Raw genomic sequence first — 17,500 nt, 5'->3', positions numbered from 1 at the left:
TACTAGAAAACATAACTGTCAACATAACTGTCAGAAAATAAATTGGATGTTGGAAAAATGTTGGGCTGTTTCAACCCATGTTTGGTCAAATATGGACAAACCCAACCGTTGGTTAACTTTTTTTAAAATGACAGTTTAAACCCAACGGTTGGTTTAAGTTTTTTAATTAAAAAATGTAACGGTTGGGTTCGTCCATATTTGACCCAAACATGGGTTGAAACAGCCCAACATTTTTTAGAGTGCTTGATTTTTCTGATGTCATTATGTATGTTATATAATCAAATTATGTGCTTGTTCTTCTCCTAAAAAAGTTACTTTCCTGAAAAAAAAAAATATATATTTTTGGTGGTGTAAACAATTCCTTCTGAAGTAATATTTTCATCAGTGTGCTTAGCTTTTACATACTTAAATCTGCATATTTTATATTTACCCCAGGGCGTTATTTACCTTTATAAAGGCCAGTTGGTTTATGTAGTCGTTGTTATCTTTCATGTCAAAGTCTGACATCTGATCGATAAATTCAATTATAATATACGCTCTAGGGCTTGTTAAAACTGCAATATATAATGTTATGAGATTTATGTTTATAAATTATTTTTGAATATACTAGCAAGAAATGTTGGGAAAAAAAATTAAATTATACTTTTTCATGAAACTAAACTCCAGTAAGTGGCGGCGAGTCACTTTGAATCATTTTGGGTCATTGAATCATTCATTCAACCGATTCGATCTGCAGTTAATCTTTGTTTGGAACTATTTTCGGTGGTGAAATAGAACAAGAACAGTCAATATTAGTAGTCAATATAAAGTAACTTAATATTAAGTACTTGTTTATTGAACTATGAAATCAATGTAATGTGATAATATTCAGCAAAACGGCTCCCATGGTCTTGTTGTGGTACTTAACTATATCATATTTTATAAATAAAAAAACACAATGAATTTTTACCTCAGCATATACTACATAAAGTTAGTAGTCTCTCTCTCTCTCTCGCTCTCTCTCTCTCTCTCTCTCTCGCTCTCTCTCTCGCTCTCTCTCTCTCTCTCTCTCGCTCTCTCGCTCTCTCTCTCGCTCTCTCTCTCTCTCTCTCCCCCCAAATGTAAAATCATGTAAATAAATGGGCCAAAAGGTGCCTTGATTAAAGTGACAAGTAAATTGTTTAATTTGCCTTGATTAAAGTTCACAAAAGTGAACATTCTGTCATCATTTTCTCATCCTTAAGTTGTTCCAAACATGTATGAATTTCTCTCTTCTGCTGAGTGAGTAAACGTTGACAGAATTTTCACTTTTGTGTGAACTGTCCCTTTAATACTAGAGATTGTTGCGTAATGTTTTTGAGTGTAATCTCACACTGGATCGATCAGATATCAAGCAGAGATGCTGTTGTACGCCTGATCCATCGTGCACAACCGTGACCATCACCATCAGATATATATGTACTCTTAAGTGTTGTTTACTACGGCTAACTGCTGTCCTTCTCAACTATGAGCTCCTGACTCTGTGGTTTTCATAGAAATCTCACCTGCTATTGCACTCTATGGAAATGATTATGTAAACTTGTGGTAGATCAGGGTGAGTTGAGGTTTAGGCAAATTAACTGAATAAACAATAGTAAAGTTATTGGAGACGGGTTACTAGATAAAATAGGCTACCGGTCAGCGTAAGTGTCAGAGAATAAATTGGATGTTGGAAAAATGTTGGGTTGTTTTCAACCCATGTTTAGGTCAAATATGGACAAACCCAACGGTTGGTTTACATTTTTAAGTTACATTTTTAATTTTTAAACCCAACGGTTGGGTTTGTCCATATTTGACCCAAACATTTTCGAGTTTTCTGATGTCTTATATATATATATACTCAAAGCTCGAGATTTAAGCCTTTTCATGTGCTTGTCCTTCTCCTTTGGACAAGTAAATCGGTCATTCACTTTTCACGTTGAAGATGTTCAAACATTTAAAAGATGTTTTAGTAAGATTTTAATGCTCTTAAAGACATGTAGCAGGTCTTGTGCCGTAGTTCTCCAGGTTTAGCTGTCGTTATTCCAGATCTGTTTATTTTTTGCATGTGAAGAGGAACTTTTCCTTACTATCCTCAGAGTTATAAATAGCTGGCCTGTCACGACTGCTGAACTGCTGTCTTATGAATATCACTGTTTATCCGTTACTTGTTTTACATGTGAGCCAAAACCAGCACGCCGCTTATAGAGCCTGCATGCGCAATTACACCTAAATATTGAACATGTTCAGACGTCTCGTCTCTGAATGGGCCTTTTGTGCAGCGCAAGCCGCAAATACAAGGATTTTCCAAATTGCATGAATGAAGTAAATGAGGCCTTTGTCAGCAATCACAAGACGAGGTGTTTAGGGCCGGACGGCTTATTTATTTATTATTATTATTTTGTTGTTGTTGCATTTTAATAAGAACAAAACATAATTTATATACAAGAGTACATATAACCATGTCAGTGGGAAACAAAAGGGAAAAAAATGAAGAAAGAAAGCGAAAGAAAACAAAGGCATTTTACAGGAAAAACTTGTACCTATTAAACAGCTGTGTAGTTTTCCTTGCTTATAAGTTTTCACATTTGGATATCGTTTCTAAATGTATTTTAATATCAATTTTAAATTGTTCAAAGTTTTGAATTTTTTCCATTCCATTTGACTGTAGTAACGGGGAAGTTTAATAATTAAATCAAATATAAACGAAAGATTTTTACCACCATCAGATGAAAAATATTTTGGCACAACATCAACTTCTTCAAAGTTAATTGTAAAGGAATTGTAGCTTTTCTTTGTAAGTAATTACTGAGTTTCTTCCAAAATATTCAGGTCTTGGGACATTCCTGAAATAGATGGTTAATAGTTCCAGGGTAATGCCAGCGCTGTTGTAAAGCGGGTAAATCCGTCTACCGGAGTCGTTTTCTTCAGGTGTTTGTTGTTGAAGTGCTTCTGGGAAGATGCGAGAGATATAAAGCTTGCCGGATGGGACGCTAATGGACATCAATGACTTCTCTTTATGGACATCAGCTGCACGATTAATCGCTAGAAGATCGCGATCTCAATTCAAACACCCACGTGATTCCTTAAAGAGGTCATATAATGTCATTTTTGTACAAGCTAATATGATTCTTTTGGGTCTAAATTAAAAGTTTGTAATATGCTTTAATTAAAAATTCTCATTAGTATTGTTAGAAAACACTCATTTTACCTGGTCAAAAACAGCTCTGTTTTCAGCACGCCGTTTCCTTGCATGTGTCTTTAAATGATAATGAGCTTTGCTGACCCCGCCCCTCTGTTCTGTGCGTACACCGTTTGTAACACAATTTAACACAATAACCATAACGCGTCATTCATTATAAACGTGGTATTATTAATTATATTGAGAACGTTGTACATAGAAAACATGCCGTAATGTACCCTGAGTGTAAAAATAGTCGCATTCATCGTGAAGCATGCAAGCGATTTTGCAAAGATTAATATAAAGATTAATATAAAGGTCAATAAAACGTTACACACACTTCAGTTCTTCTGGAGGTGCAGCAGGAACACCAATAGTTGGTACTGATCCTTTTTTCAGGAGCAGCTTTTTAAAAATAATCAGCAATCAGCAAATAATCAGCTTTTTACTGATCCTCGTTTGTAAAGCAGTCTGGTGTGTGAAATGATTCGCGCAAACATGACAGCATTGACGTTGATCGTGGGGAATATTCCCTTCGAAAACAAACTCAGCCACTGCGTCTTCAGCGGTTCGGATTCAGGAACATCAACATGACTGTGTTCCTTATTACACCCAAGAACAGAACACCACAATCGCTCCACAGACCACAGACGCCATTCTGCTCATAGACAGTGCTCCAGCGTATCAACAATGAACGTGCCGGTCGGCGCCTGCTATGATTGACAGCTCGCTCACGAGGGCGGGTCTGTGTTGAAACGCTGCTGTCAATCAATCATCGTGGGAGGGGCGTCGATTTTGTGACGTCACAAAATCGAACAGCTAGATTTGAGATGGGAGGAAAATATATAAGAAGATTAAAAAAAAAAACACTGTATGGATTTGTATCATTTTATGATGGTTGTGTACAGGCACTGCCAACACACACTTCAGTACAATCAACTTGTAAAAGTGCATGTACCATTATCTGACCCCTTTAATGACAACGATCTGCCCGTGTCTGTTAAACCTTTGACAAAATCACACGGGAACATTCGGATCTGCATTGGCAGAAGTGCAGAAGTACTGGGATACATGTTTGTAGTTCGGATATAAACACTGATGTCTACAGAATCGACTGAAATAGAGCAAGCATCCCTTGTTTGAAAGTAACTTGATGCTTCAAATAAAGATTGTCGATTACATCGTTACACCAGTAGGTGGCGACAAGTGACTGTAAAAACTGTATTTGTCATTGAATCAATCATTCAAGAGATTTGTTCAAAAACACTGATTCATCAATGAAACAAGTGAAGTATTAATTTGAACGAGTCATTGAATTATTCATTCAGACCATTTTTTGTTTAAAATAATTAATTCAGATTGAATAAACATATTAAACTGCAGCAATTAACATTTTGTCAGAACTTCTAGTAAATTATTTTGTTTAGTTGTCTGTTCATAAGCTGAAAGTAAGCGCTATAGTCGGTGAATCCAACAAAAACATGCCATATTTCTCCCCACAATCACAAGAAAAAAATATAAATTATATCAATAATAATAATAATAGCATAAAGAGAAGCCTGTTTTAGGACCATTAAGACTTTAAATTGTGCAGATGTTACTTTTAATACGTAAAGCTATATTCAGGGCTCGACATTTGGACAAGTAAATCGGTCATTCGCTTGTCCAGAAGAAAATATGATTTTTTTTATTCTGAAGTAATATTCTCATCAGTGTTCAGTCAGCTTTGACATTTAAATCTGCATACTTATTATTAGGGCTGCAGCTATCGATTATTTTCGTAATCGATTAATCTAGCACTTAATCGATCGATTAATCGATTAATCGGATACATTTTTTTTGGTGTATTTTTAAACAACCAAAACAAATAATGCATAACGAAAATGATGTGGCTGTAAAATGATCAAGCATTTGGCTTTTATTTCTAAAAAAACAAACAAAACAGAGGTATTTATTCCAACTCCAACATTCGACTCCAAAACTAAGCCTATTTATTGCAATTTCTACCCAATTTGTGTTTGTAAGTGCCAGTGCCAACAATTATAACAATACAGTTAAGTCAACTTACTGTAAAACATGTATAACATGTAAAACTATGAATACAAACTTAAATAGGCTAGTAAAGGCCATTTGGCCTTAGTTTTGTCTTCTTAATATTACATTACAAAAAAAGGATTGCACCTTCTGCAAATTACCCACCTGAGAACAAAAATAAATGAATATAAAATATCAAGCCAAACAGGTACACAATGTATACAATTTATTAAAAAAAATGTAAATAAAACAATTATTAATAAGAATCAGACTTTTTCAGCTGTAATCTCAAAACAAACATCAAAATGTACTTTTATAAACTTTTATAAACCCAGCCAATATAATCACAATGAACACATCCAAAATAAAATCTATAACATATATAGGCCTATAACAACTGCAAAGCGTCTAATTTGTAAACAAAATGATTTACGCACTAAATCCAATTGCTGTGAGGTTCGGGATGTGGCGTCTGTTTTGAGAGTTTAAAAATATGCAAATTGTGCTTGAGATTATGCTGGATTTAGTGCGTAAATCATTTTGTTTACAAATTAGACGCTTTGCAGTTGTTATATAAATGTTAAAGATTTTATTTTGGATGTGTTCATTGTGATTATATTGGCTGGGTTTATAAAAGTTTATGAAATTGAAAGGATATCTTTGCTTGGTGCATTTGGAAACAAAGCTTGTCTATTTCTAAATGTAAGCGCGTGCATCGCTGATGATTATACTGTCCGTGTGTTAAAAAAACCTTTAGACATTAGGGTTAGGGTTAGGCGTAGGTGTAAGACGTTACAGCGTTGCCGGCGGCACTGAGCGGAGTTTTGCCGCTGTAGTGGACACGCACCGTTACTCTTCGCCATCGCGCCAACTAAATTCAAAATGTATCCTGTCACGCACTATGGTGTGCTTCCTGAACACTGAACAACGGTCCGTGTGAAACAATCAGATCCCTGCGCGTATAGTGCGCGTCATAGGAATTTAACGAGACTTCGAGGCAGAGGTTTTGCCTCGAGGAATTTTTGTAATCGAGTTAATCGAGTAACTCGATGAATCATTTCAGCCCACTTATTATATTTAACCTTTATAAGGGCATTTTCTCCCCTAATCGTTTTAAATATATGCTTCATCTTTCATTTTAAATTCTTGGAGAGAGATAGAAGGATGGATGGATGAATGGATGGATGAATGGAGAGAGACATAGAAGGATGGATGGATGGAGAGAGACATAGAAGGATGGATGGATGGATGAGAGAGGGATGGATGGATGGAGAGAGATCTAGAAGGATGGATGGATGGATGGAGAGAGATCTAGATGGATGGATGGATGAGAGAGGGATGGATGGATGGAGAGAGATCTAGAAGGATGGATGGATGGATGGAGAGAGATCTAGAAGGATGGATGGATGGATGGATGGATGGAGAGAGACATAGAAGGATGGATGGATGGATGAGAGAGGGATGGATGGATTGAGAGAGATCTAGAAGGATGGATGGATGGATGGAGAGAGATCTAGAAGGATGGATGGATGGATGGAGAGAGATCTAGAAGGATGGATGGATGGATGGATGGAGAGAGATCTAGAAGGATGGATGGATGGATGGAGAGAGATATAGAAGGATGGATGGATGGATGGATAAGAGAGGGATGGATGGATGGAGAGAGATATAGAAGGATGGATGGATGGATGGATGAGAGGGATGGATGGATGGAGAGAGATATAGAAGGATGGATGGATGGATGGAGAGAGATATAGAAGGATGGATGGATGAGAGAGGGATGGATGGATGGATGGATGGAGAGAGATATAGAAGGATGGATGGATGGATGGATGGATGAGAGAGGGATGGATGGAGAGAGACATAGAAGGATGGATGGATGGATGGATGGAGAGAGATCTAGAAGGATGGATGGATGGATGGATGGAGAGAGACATAGAAGGATGGATGGATGGATGGATGGAGAGAGACATAGAAGGATGGATGGATGGATGAGAGAGGGATGGATGGATTGAGAGAGATCTAGAAGGATGGATGGATGGATGGAGAGAGATCTAGAAGGATGGATGGATGGATGGAGAGAGATCTAGAAGGATGGATGGATGGATGGATGGAGAGAGACATAGAAGGATGGATGGATGGATGGATGGAGAGAGACATAGAAGGATGGATGGATGGATGAGAGAGGGATGGATGGATTGAGAGAGATCTAGAAGGATGGATGGATGGATGGAGAGAGATCTAGAAGGATGGATGGATGGATGGAGAGAGATCTAGAAGGATGGATGGATGGATGGATGGATGGATGGAGAGAGATATAGAAGGATGGATGGATGGATGGATAAGAGAGGGATGGATGGATTGAGAGAGATATAGAAGGATGGATGGATGGATGGATGAGAGGGATGGATGGATGGAGAGAGATATAGAAGGATGGATGGATGGATGGAGAGAGATATAGAAGGATGGATGGATGGATGAGAGAGGGATGGATGGATGGAGAGAGATATAGAAGGATGGATGGATGGATGGATGAGAGAGGGATGGATGGATGGAGAGAGATATAGAAGGATGGATGGATGGATGGATGGATGAGAGAGGGATGGATGGATGGATGGATGGATGGAGAGAGATATAGAAGGATGGATGGATGGATGGATGAGAGAGGGATGGATGGATGGATGAGAGAGGGATGGATGGATGGATGAGAGAGGGATGGATTGATGGATGGATGAGAGAGGGATGGATGGAGAGAGATGTAGAAGGATGGATGGATGGATGAGAGAGGGATGGATGGATGGATGGAGAGAGATGTAGAAGGATGGATGGATGGATGGATGAATGAATGGAGAGAGATGTAGAAGGATGGATGGATGGATGGATGGATGAATGAATGGAGAGAGATGTAGAAGGATGGATGGATGGATGAGAGAGGGATGGATGGATGGATGGATGGATGGAGAGAGATGTAGAAGGATGGATGGATGGATGGATGAATGAATGGAGAGAGATGTAGAAGGATGGATGGATGGATGGATGAGAGAGGGATGGATGGATGGATGGATGGAGAGAGATGTAGAAGGATGGATGGATGGATGGATGGATGAATGGAGAGAGATGTAGAAGGATGGATGGATGGATGAGAGAGGGATGGATGGATGGATGGATGGATGGAGAGAGATGTAGAAGGATGGATGGATGGATGGATGAGAGAGATGTAGAAGGATGGATGGATGGATGGATGGATGAATGGAGAGAGATGTAGAAGGATGGATGGATGGATGAGAGAGGGATGGATGGATGGATGGATGGAGAGAGATATAGAAGGATGGATGGATGGATGGATGAGAGAGGGATGGATGGATGGATGAGAGAGGGATGGATGGATGGATGAGAGAGGGATGGATGGATGGATGGATGAGAGAGGGATGGATGGAGAGAGATGTAGAAGGATGGATGGATGGATGAGAGAGGGATGGATGGATGGATGGAGAGAGATGTAGAAGGATGGATGGATGGATGGATGGATGAATGAATGGAGAGAGATGTAGAAGGATGGATGGATGGATGGATGAATGGAGAGAGATGTAGAAGGATGGATGGATGGATGAGAGAGGGATGGATGGATGGATGGATGGATGGAGAGAGATGTAGAAGGATGGATGGATGGATGGATGGATGGATGGATGGATGAATGAATGGAGAGAGATGTAGAAGGATGGATGGATGGATGAGAGAGGGATGGATGGATGGATGGATGGAGAGAGATGTAGAAGGATGGATGGATGGATGGATGGATGGATGGATGGATGGATGGATGGATGAATGGAGAGAGATGTAGAAGGATGGATGGATGGATGAGAGAGGGATGGATGGATGGATGGAGAGAGATGTAGAAGGATGGATGGATGGATGGATGGATGAGAGAGATGTAGAAGGATGGATGGATGAATGAATGGAGAGAGATGTAGAAGGATGGATGGATGGATGGATGAGAGAGGGATGGATGGATGGATGGATGAATGGATGGATGGATGGATGAATGGAGAGAGATGTAGAAGGATGGATGGATGGATGAGAGAGATATAGAGGGATGGATGGATGGATGGATGGATGGATGGATGAGAGAGATGTAGAGGGATGGATGGATGGATGGATGGATGAGAGAGATATAGAGGGATGGATGGATGGATGAATGGAGAGAGATATAGAAGGATGGATGGATGTTATGTTTATGTTTCTATGATTGTAAGTGTCCCCAATGGCTGTGTGTATTTGAGGCCTGACTCTATTAAACAGCTCTGTAGTTTTCCTTGCTTATTTGTTTCTAAATGTATTTTAATATAAATTTTAAATTGTTCAAAGTTTTGAATTTTTTCCATTCCATTTGACTGTAGTAATGGGGAAGTTTAATAATTAAATCAAATATAAACAAAAGATTTTTACCACCATCAGATGAAAAATATTTTGGCACAACATCAACTTCTTCAAAGTTAATTGTAAAGGAATTGTAGCTTTTCTTTGTAAGTAATTACTAGGGCTGACTTCTAATAGTCGAGGATTCGACGATTCGGAGAGGTCTGATTCGACTATGAACCTCATAGTCGAATACATGGGCGTCAGTTTGGTTTTAAATGTGCTGGGGACAGAGACGCATTCGCATTTTCAGAAGGGCTGGGTACCATTTTTATTTTATTTTTTCAGGTCATGTTTTGAAAGACGATGTCCTGTAGCTTACTAATGTAAATAAATAAAAATGTATTCAAAAACCTGCTTCACGTTTTCAGCAGGGCTGCGGAGCGGCTGTGAGTTGACTCCACACGGTTCTCATGTGTGTTAAAAGCTTTACATGGTTTAATGTACCTAAACAATGATTACCAAATTCCCCTCTCATGTTGCTCCACATAACCACTTAAAATGATTAAAAAAAAATCGAACCCAGAGTCCAATTATTATGGACGTTATCTGATATTAAGCGTTTCTGCTTCACATTTTCAGCAGGGCTGCGGAGCGGCTGTGAGTTGACTCATCGCGGTTCTCATGTGCGTGAAAAAGCTTTACGTGGTTTAATGTACATAAATACTGAAATATAGTCAAGTCTTTTTTACTAGTCAAGTCTTCTTTATTTCTACAGCGCTTTATACAGTACAGGGTGTTTCAGAGCATCTTTACAGTCAAACAGGGAAATGATGTGTTTGGTCTGTTGTTCAGCTGAAGTCAGTTCAGTTCCGCTGTAAAGATCATCAATTATTAAATGAGTTTCTTTCATCTGTAAAGCAGTTCTGCAGAAAATGATGTCATCGTCAGTTCTCATACATTGGTACAATCAGATCGTTAATATTGCTCAATATTATTACTACATTACAAATAAAATACTGTAATTCATTGACTTCTTTGTTTTTTGGCTAGATGTGTATAAAGAAAGGCAGTAAAACACTAAACTTTCAATACTATATCATTATTTACTAATACTAATACATTATCTGGGAAAATTAATACATTTAATTAAAGTTGATTTAAATAATATAATTAAATTTGTCAATGTGAAGCATTTTAATGGTTCTAAATTGGGTATAAAATTAATTTTAACTCAAAAATTGTTGGGAAATTTTACAAACAAATGGCAAGTTTGAACTTTATTGGAAAACCTTTTTATTTACAACTTAATATTATAATTCATTGTCTTTAAGTGGAACGATAATTTCTTATAATTTCTGTTTTTGACAGAATTTTGTGAGATTTAGCCAAACAAGTAATGAGTTGAATCGAGTGTCTTAGTGAATACAAAGGATGGATGGATGGATGAAGAGAGATACAGAAGGATGGATGGATGGGAAGAGAGATGCAGAAGGATGGATGAATGGGAAGAGAGATGGATGAATGCATGGAGAGAGGATCAGTTCCGAGGAAGATAACCTTCTGATGATCAGTCCGATCAGCTGATGGTGTTTGAGCGGTTCTTCATTCCCGTCTCTCTCCCGTTCTCTATTCCCGTTCTTCATTCCCGTCTCTCTCCCGTTCTCTATTCCCGTTCTTCATTCCCGTCTCTCTCCCGTTCTTCATTCCCGTTCTTCATTCCCGTTCTCTATTCCCGTTCTCTATTCCCGTTCTCTATTCCCGTTCTTCATTCCTGTTCTTCATTCCCGTCTCTCTCCCGTTCTCTATTCCCGTTCTTCATTCCCGTCTCTCTCCCGTTCTTCATTCCCGTTCTTCATTCCCGTTCTCTATTCCCGTTCTCTATTCCCGTTCTCTATTCCCATTCTCTATTCCCGTTCTTCATTCCCGTCTCTCGACCTCCTCACTTCTGTCTGTGTGTTTCAGACATGCATCATAGAGTTCCTCAATGTTCTGTGACATTTACATGCTATATCTGTCTCTCCATCAGACGTTTGTTGTGTTCAGTCACCGCCGTCTTCATGAGTTCCTCAGAAACAGAGAATGAGAGTTTGAAAAGCAGGAGCTGAGTGAAGAACAAACATCCTCATCTCAGAGCTCCTCTGATTATTGATCATGGATCGTCCATTATCGTAAACGAGCACGAGCCAATTAACTGAAGTGTCTCTGGGAATTACAAAGCTGTGTGTGGGTTTTGCTAAGAGAAAGATGGAGGTTTCTGGAAACGGATAATGGAACGTCTGTTATTATGTTTCAGTCTTGCTTTTGTGATCTCAAGTTATCTTGACAAAACTATTACTATATATAATTACTGGCACACGCCAAGCTTCTCTTGCTAAAGCTTCAAGCACAACAGTTTGTGAACCGCTGTTTTATGCCGGGTTCATTATTATTATCATATTTTTAACAATATTCCTCCATTTATGATGTTTCCTCGAGAGGGTGATCGTTCCGATCACGACAGAGTGAAAAGAGCGAAACTCTGGCGAACGATAGCGCTTCAGGAACCCGCGAGTGCTGGAAGTAGCATTAGTCTGGTTAACCCTTTAGAAGCTGAAGCTAAAATAGGTGTTTTTCACATATTTAGATTTTTTTGACTGTGAAATGCTAAAACAATGTGCTGTCTTCATGTGCAAGGTGTCATCTTTTTCAGAAAAAGATTAGCTTTCTACAAATTACACTTATTGACTATTATTGTGTGTGGTGAGTTTGTAAATAGAATTTAAATAGACAAAAATAAAAAAAGAGAATTAATTTACTGATTTTTATTTAGAAAAAAAAAACAGAAAAAATCATGAATGAAAGAAACTAACTAACTTTCAAGTTGAAAAATGAACTATAATACATATATACAAGTCTTTTTTGTGACATTAGGTTGCACAGTTTTCATTTAGGACACTTTTTGTCATATACACACACACACACACACACACACACACACACACACATGCACGCACTACATGCTTAGATACTTTAATTTCAATTAATTAATGGATAGCCCCTTGAGATGCAACATCTCATTTTCAAGAGGGTCCAAGTACACATAGACATAAAACAACAACAACAGAAAAAAAAGAAGAAAAAAAACACACAAACAAGCAAAAAACACATGCTCAAAACCATTGAGTTACTAGGCAGCTTACACCATTACCCGAAACCCTAAGACACATCATAGCTCTGACATGTTATAACTGTCTCAAAAAGCACATCACATTTACCTCATTATACAATTGGAACCATAATGCAAGAAATTCAGTGAACAAAAGGGTGTAGCATAAGAAGGACCGAGGTTGAATCCACAGGCGGTAGATCATTTAAACAGTTACATGAAACAAAAGACAATTCCAAGCATAACTATTCAGTCCAACATCAGTAGCATGCACACACATTGTTTAGATATTGGAATAAAGTTAACTTGAATCTACGAAAAGATAAGATGGACCTCAAGGAAAGAGGAAGATTATTCCAATCACTAGTGGCTTTGTAGTGAAAAGATTCCTGGTACAGTAAAGACGAGAGATTGCATATCTCTAAGAGGATACAAAGAACTACGTGGGACCAAGAGTTCTCTCAGACATTCGAAGTAGGCACATTTGAAAATAAAAAGAAACCAATGAAAGTCTCTTCTTGAATTCAGCTGAAGCCAATTCAATGATGCATACATTACGCAATGATGTGTTTTAAAAGGACACCTCAGAACAAATCTACATAGAGTTAAAAACTACATTAAGTGGCTTAAGAACAGCGTCACTAGTGTTCATGTAGATAATATCAGCGTAGTCAATAATGGGCAATATCAACTGAGAAATTAACCTTTTCCTAACTTCCAATGTAAAACAATTAACAGATCTATAAAGTGTACCGAGACAACCATATATTCTCTTTGTTGTATAGTCAATGTGAGGTTTGAAGGTAAACTCAGAATCCATCCACAACCCAAGGTATTTAAATTTTTGGGATTTCACCATAGAGGACCCATTAGCAAAATACAGTTGTAAGTTAAGAGCACATGGTATTGTGAAAGAGTAACGGCCATCCGCTTCTCAAGTTTCATTAAAAATCACCCCAATCCCCTCTTCTGCTGTCTAAAACTTCTTTCGCCATGTATTTGTTCGTTTCTTTTATTATTTTAAGCAATCCAAAACACTCTAACCTGCCGCGAGTCAGATCTCTCTGTTCAAATCCTTCCTTCCGGCGCTGCTGTCATTTGCAGACGGAAAGCATTACCGTAATAAGCCGTATATTGCCTAAAAGCGCATGTTGTCGACTGTCAGGGGCAATTTGAATGGTTTAGATCAGGGGTTCCCAAACTTTTTCATTCTAGGACCCACCTAGACAAGTATAATCAATCTCAAGACCCACTTGCACTGGTGCTACCAACTTTCTCAGTTTTTTTTGCTACATGCCATGGGATTAATCAATGCATGCTGATGGTCTTAATCTGCATACCCTAGTTTTGCACTGATGTAAAAAGACTGACAGTGACAAGACCTCATGTTAGCAAAATATTTTAAACTTTTAACTCTTAAAAAAACTATTAAAAAAACATGTATGTTCTTTAATGTTTGATTATAATTTTACCGTCTTCACATAGGGATGGGAAATAAGATTTTATCAATACTAATAATGCCACTGACGATTCTGATTATCGATCCGATTCTTTAACGATTCTCTTATCGATTATTGATAGCACTGTGTGGAAAAATGTAGTTATATGCTTTTAAAAAAAAACAAGGGGTTTTATTTTAAAGCTTAAGCTTGAGTAAGCAAACTGTACTTTTTTTGTAATAAATAGAACCTTATTGTAAAGTGTTACTGATTAGTTATACACCGATTCAGACGTCTCCTGAGTTCACTGTCGGAAAGATCAGTTGTTTTAACCATTCATTAAAATGAATCGTTCAAAGGAGTCATTAATTCGCGAATTGGACGTGTCATGCGCGTTGTGTGATTATCCCAGCAGTTAGGACATGGACATCCAAGATTTGTGTCAACACAGAAAACATTTCATCACTGGATAGTTTTTTTCGTTTAATTAAAGTGTTGTTGTATGTCAGCTGAATGTCTGGGACGCTTTTCAGAGAAGATAAGGCAACTTATTTAGCACAATTCACACCCAGTGGTAAACTTTGAAACTTTGGTCTTCCGACCTTTTACCACCGCGTCGATTTATTTTGATTAATATGTGCGAGGGAGAGAGAGCAAGACAGCGCTTAGTTTGGAGACGGTGAAGTCTTGTTTACACTTTCGCCTAGCTCTGGAGAGAGAGAGAGAGAGAGAGAGAGAGAGCGCGCGCGGCCGCCTATCTCTCTCTCTCTGCTCGTTCTTGTTCTTTCAGTCAAACATGCACTCTGTCACAAGCGCAGCAGTTCATCTACATTACTCACCGATCAAATAAGACTTTGGCAGGCACTAAAACTCACTTAAGAGTCGTTTGGTCATTAATCGGACTGGTTTTGTTTCACTCATCGTAACTTAAATTTAGCTGCAGCTTAGTGCCTTTGTGCGACCCACCTTTTCTCACTGTTTGACCCACAAGTGGGTCGCGACCCACAGTTTGAAAACCACTGGTTTAGATGGTGCAAACGGTTGAAGAGTTACGGTCAAATGAATACAGCTTGCTGGTATGTGTCGGCGACAACACAGCCGGTTCTAAAGGGTTAAACCATCAAACCGTTTGTTTACGCCAGGGTTCACCAATCTCAGGAGTCAAAATGACATGATCTGACGGTGATTATCACAACAGACACAAATATTGTGTAGTCTGAACCCCGGCATTAGATCAGGTGTTTATGTAAAGCATCCATCCATCCATCCATCCATCCATCCATCCATCCATCCATCCATCCATCCATCCATCCATCCATCCATCCATCCATCCATCCATCCATCCATCCATCCATCCATCCATCCATCCATCCATCCATCCATCCATCCATCCATCCATCCATCCATCCATCCATCCATCCATCCATCCATCCATCCATCCATCCATCCATCCATCCATCCATCCATCCATCCATCCGCTCAGACGCGCCTCCACAACTCTACGTCAGTGTGTGGAGTTTCATAACACCGCCCACATGTATACGCAGATGAAGAAGGTGGTTATTATAATGGTGGATTTGCCAGGATCGATTCACAGCCGAGGAGACCGACGTTCTCGTCAGGGCCGTAAAACACAGAGAAGTGACATTGGGGACGGAGGAACACACCCAGATTAGCTTCAGTTAAACAGGCGTATGATTTTGATTTGCAAAAATGAAAACTGCTGCGTCTGTGTAGATGAGAGAAGCAAAGTGTGTGTGTGTGTTGTGCACACGCTACATTATGGCCAAGCATGCGCCCTTAAAATAGCATCTGAACACTGACTTTACACGAGGTTTCTCCTGGTCTGTGGAGGAATTGTTTTCTGAAACTGCAAAATAGCACCAGGGAACATATGTGCCGGAACACGCCTCCTCTTTCCGCTGAACCGCCCCCGGGAGCGCAAGTTCATTCCCTAATTTACCGACGTGCGTCTGTGGAGGGAAAAGTCCGCTGTGCGTCGGGTGCAAAATAGGAATGATACATGCGTCGTGTACAAAGTCAATTGTGCTGGGTGCGAGATAGGGCCCTGTAAGTCATTAGAATCAGTAATTATGTCCCCAATGAAATACAACCTTACCAGTCTGATACGGTCTGGTCCAGTCGCGCTGGCTAAGTTGGTCGATCAGCTTCGGTCATCTGCATTTTCCGGATCAGATTCGGACTGGAATAGAGACCGACATCATCACCTGTCATTATTGCTTTGGGAGCTGATGTTCCAGATTTGGTAAGGGGCGTGGCATTTCCGTCACACGCTTAAGGTTTTTGGGCCAATCACAATGCACTAGATCGCTGGCCAATCAGAGCACACCGCGCTGCTCAGAACGATGAGCTTTGTAAAACACAACGCGTTTCAGAAAGGCGGGGCGTAGAGGAGCAATAATAATGTACAGTATGTGTAAAATAATTACTCTTTTAAACCTAAAACCATGTAAACACATTGCATTAAGCCAAATACACAAAATAATGTTCATTTAAGCTGTAGTTGATGTGCCGTTTGCAGGACATGCTGGATGTGAATGAACCGTCTTTAGCATGATAAAGTTTTCATCTCAACCCGACACGCATCTGATCTGCTCGACAACATTATGCAGGATATAGTCATTTTATTAGGACTATAATGCAGGATAAGGACAGCAGTAAAACTGTGTCTCTGGCCCGCTGTGAAACGCCCAGATCCTGTGGCTTTGGCTGCAGTTTTCATTAAACACTGGTGTTGCTTTTTGACGTGTGAAAACCAAACAGAAATACTGTAATTCAATATGCAGAAACCTGTAAAACATGCATGCCTCCTCTTAGCTGCTGTTTGCACACAGAGGCGGAAACTTGACATATTTCACACACACATCAATACAGGAAAAACAAGTTTCATTTTTAAGAATGAAAATTAAAGTTAAGATATTTTTAGCAGCATTTTTTGCATTGTGACAGTCAAGCTCATCTTTCAATTTGCATTAAGGTGTGTGTGTGAGAGGTGTGTGGGTGTGTGTGTGTGTGGGTGTGTGAGTGAGTGAGTGAGTTTTAAGACACAAACATCTTGAAATAAATAATGCTCATGGTTTGGGCCGCTTGGATCTCCTGTCCCGCAACAGCTCACTCTGTTTCCAACACTATTTTGAGATGCATTTTGTCCACAGTAATGCGTTATTCAGCGCTGTAATCTGACGCGACTGGCGTCTTTTCATGATCGATTATTATCGATTAGTTGTTGCAGCCCTAATGTATTCCAGTAGAAAACAGCGATTTTACATTGTAATGATTTCTCACTATTTTTACTGTATTTTTTATCAAATAAAAGCAGCCTTG

The 17,500-nt window shown here is 39.1% G+C and overlaps 1 protein-coding gene across 1 annotated transcript in view; it reads left to right on the top strand.

The window, feature by feature from the left end:
• Positions 1-17,500, top strand: part of inpp5a (inositol polyphosphate-5-phosphatase A) — a 192,445-nt gene that overhangs the window by 769 nt on the left and 174,176 nt on the right. The window lies entirely within an intron of this gene.

Source organism: Scardinius erythrophthalmus (genome assembly GCF_964197995.2).
Source record: "Scardinius erythrophthalmus genome assembly, chromosome: 21".
Taxonomy (NCBI): domain Eukaryota; kingdom Metazoa; phylum Chordata; class Actinopteri; order Cypriniformes; family Leuciscidae; genus Scardinius; species Scardinius erythrophthalmus.
Note: the sequence above shows the minus strand (reverse complement) of the source record. Positions and strands in the feature narration are given on the sequence as shown.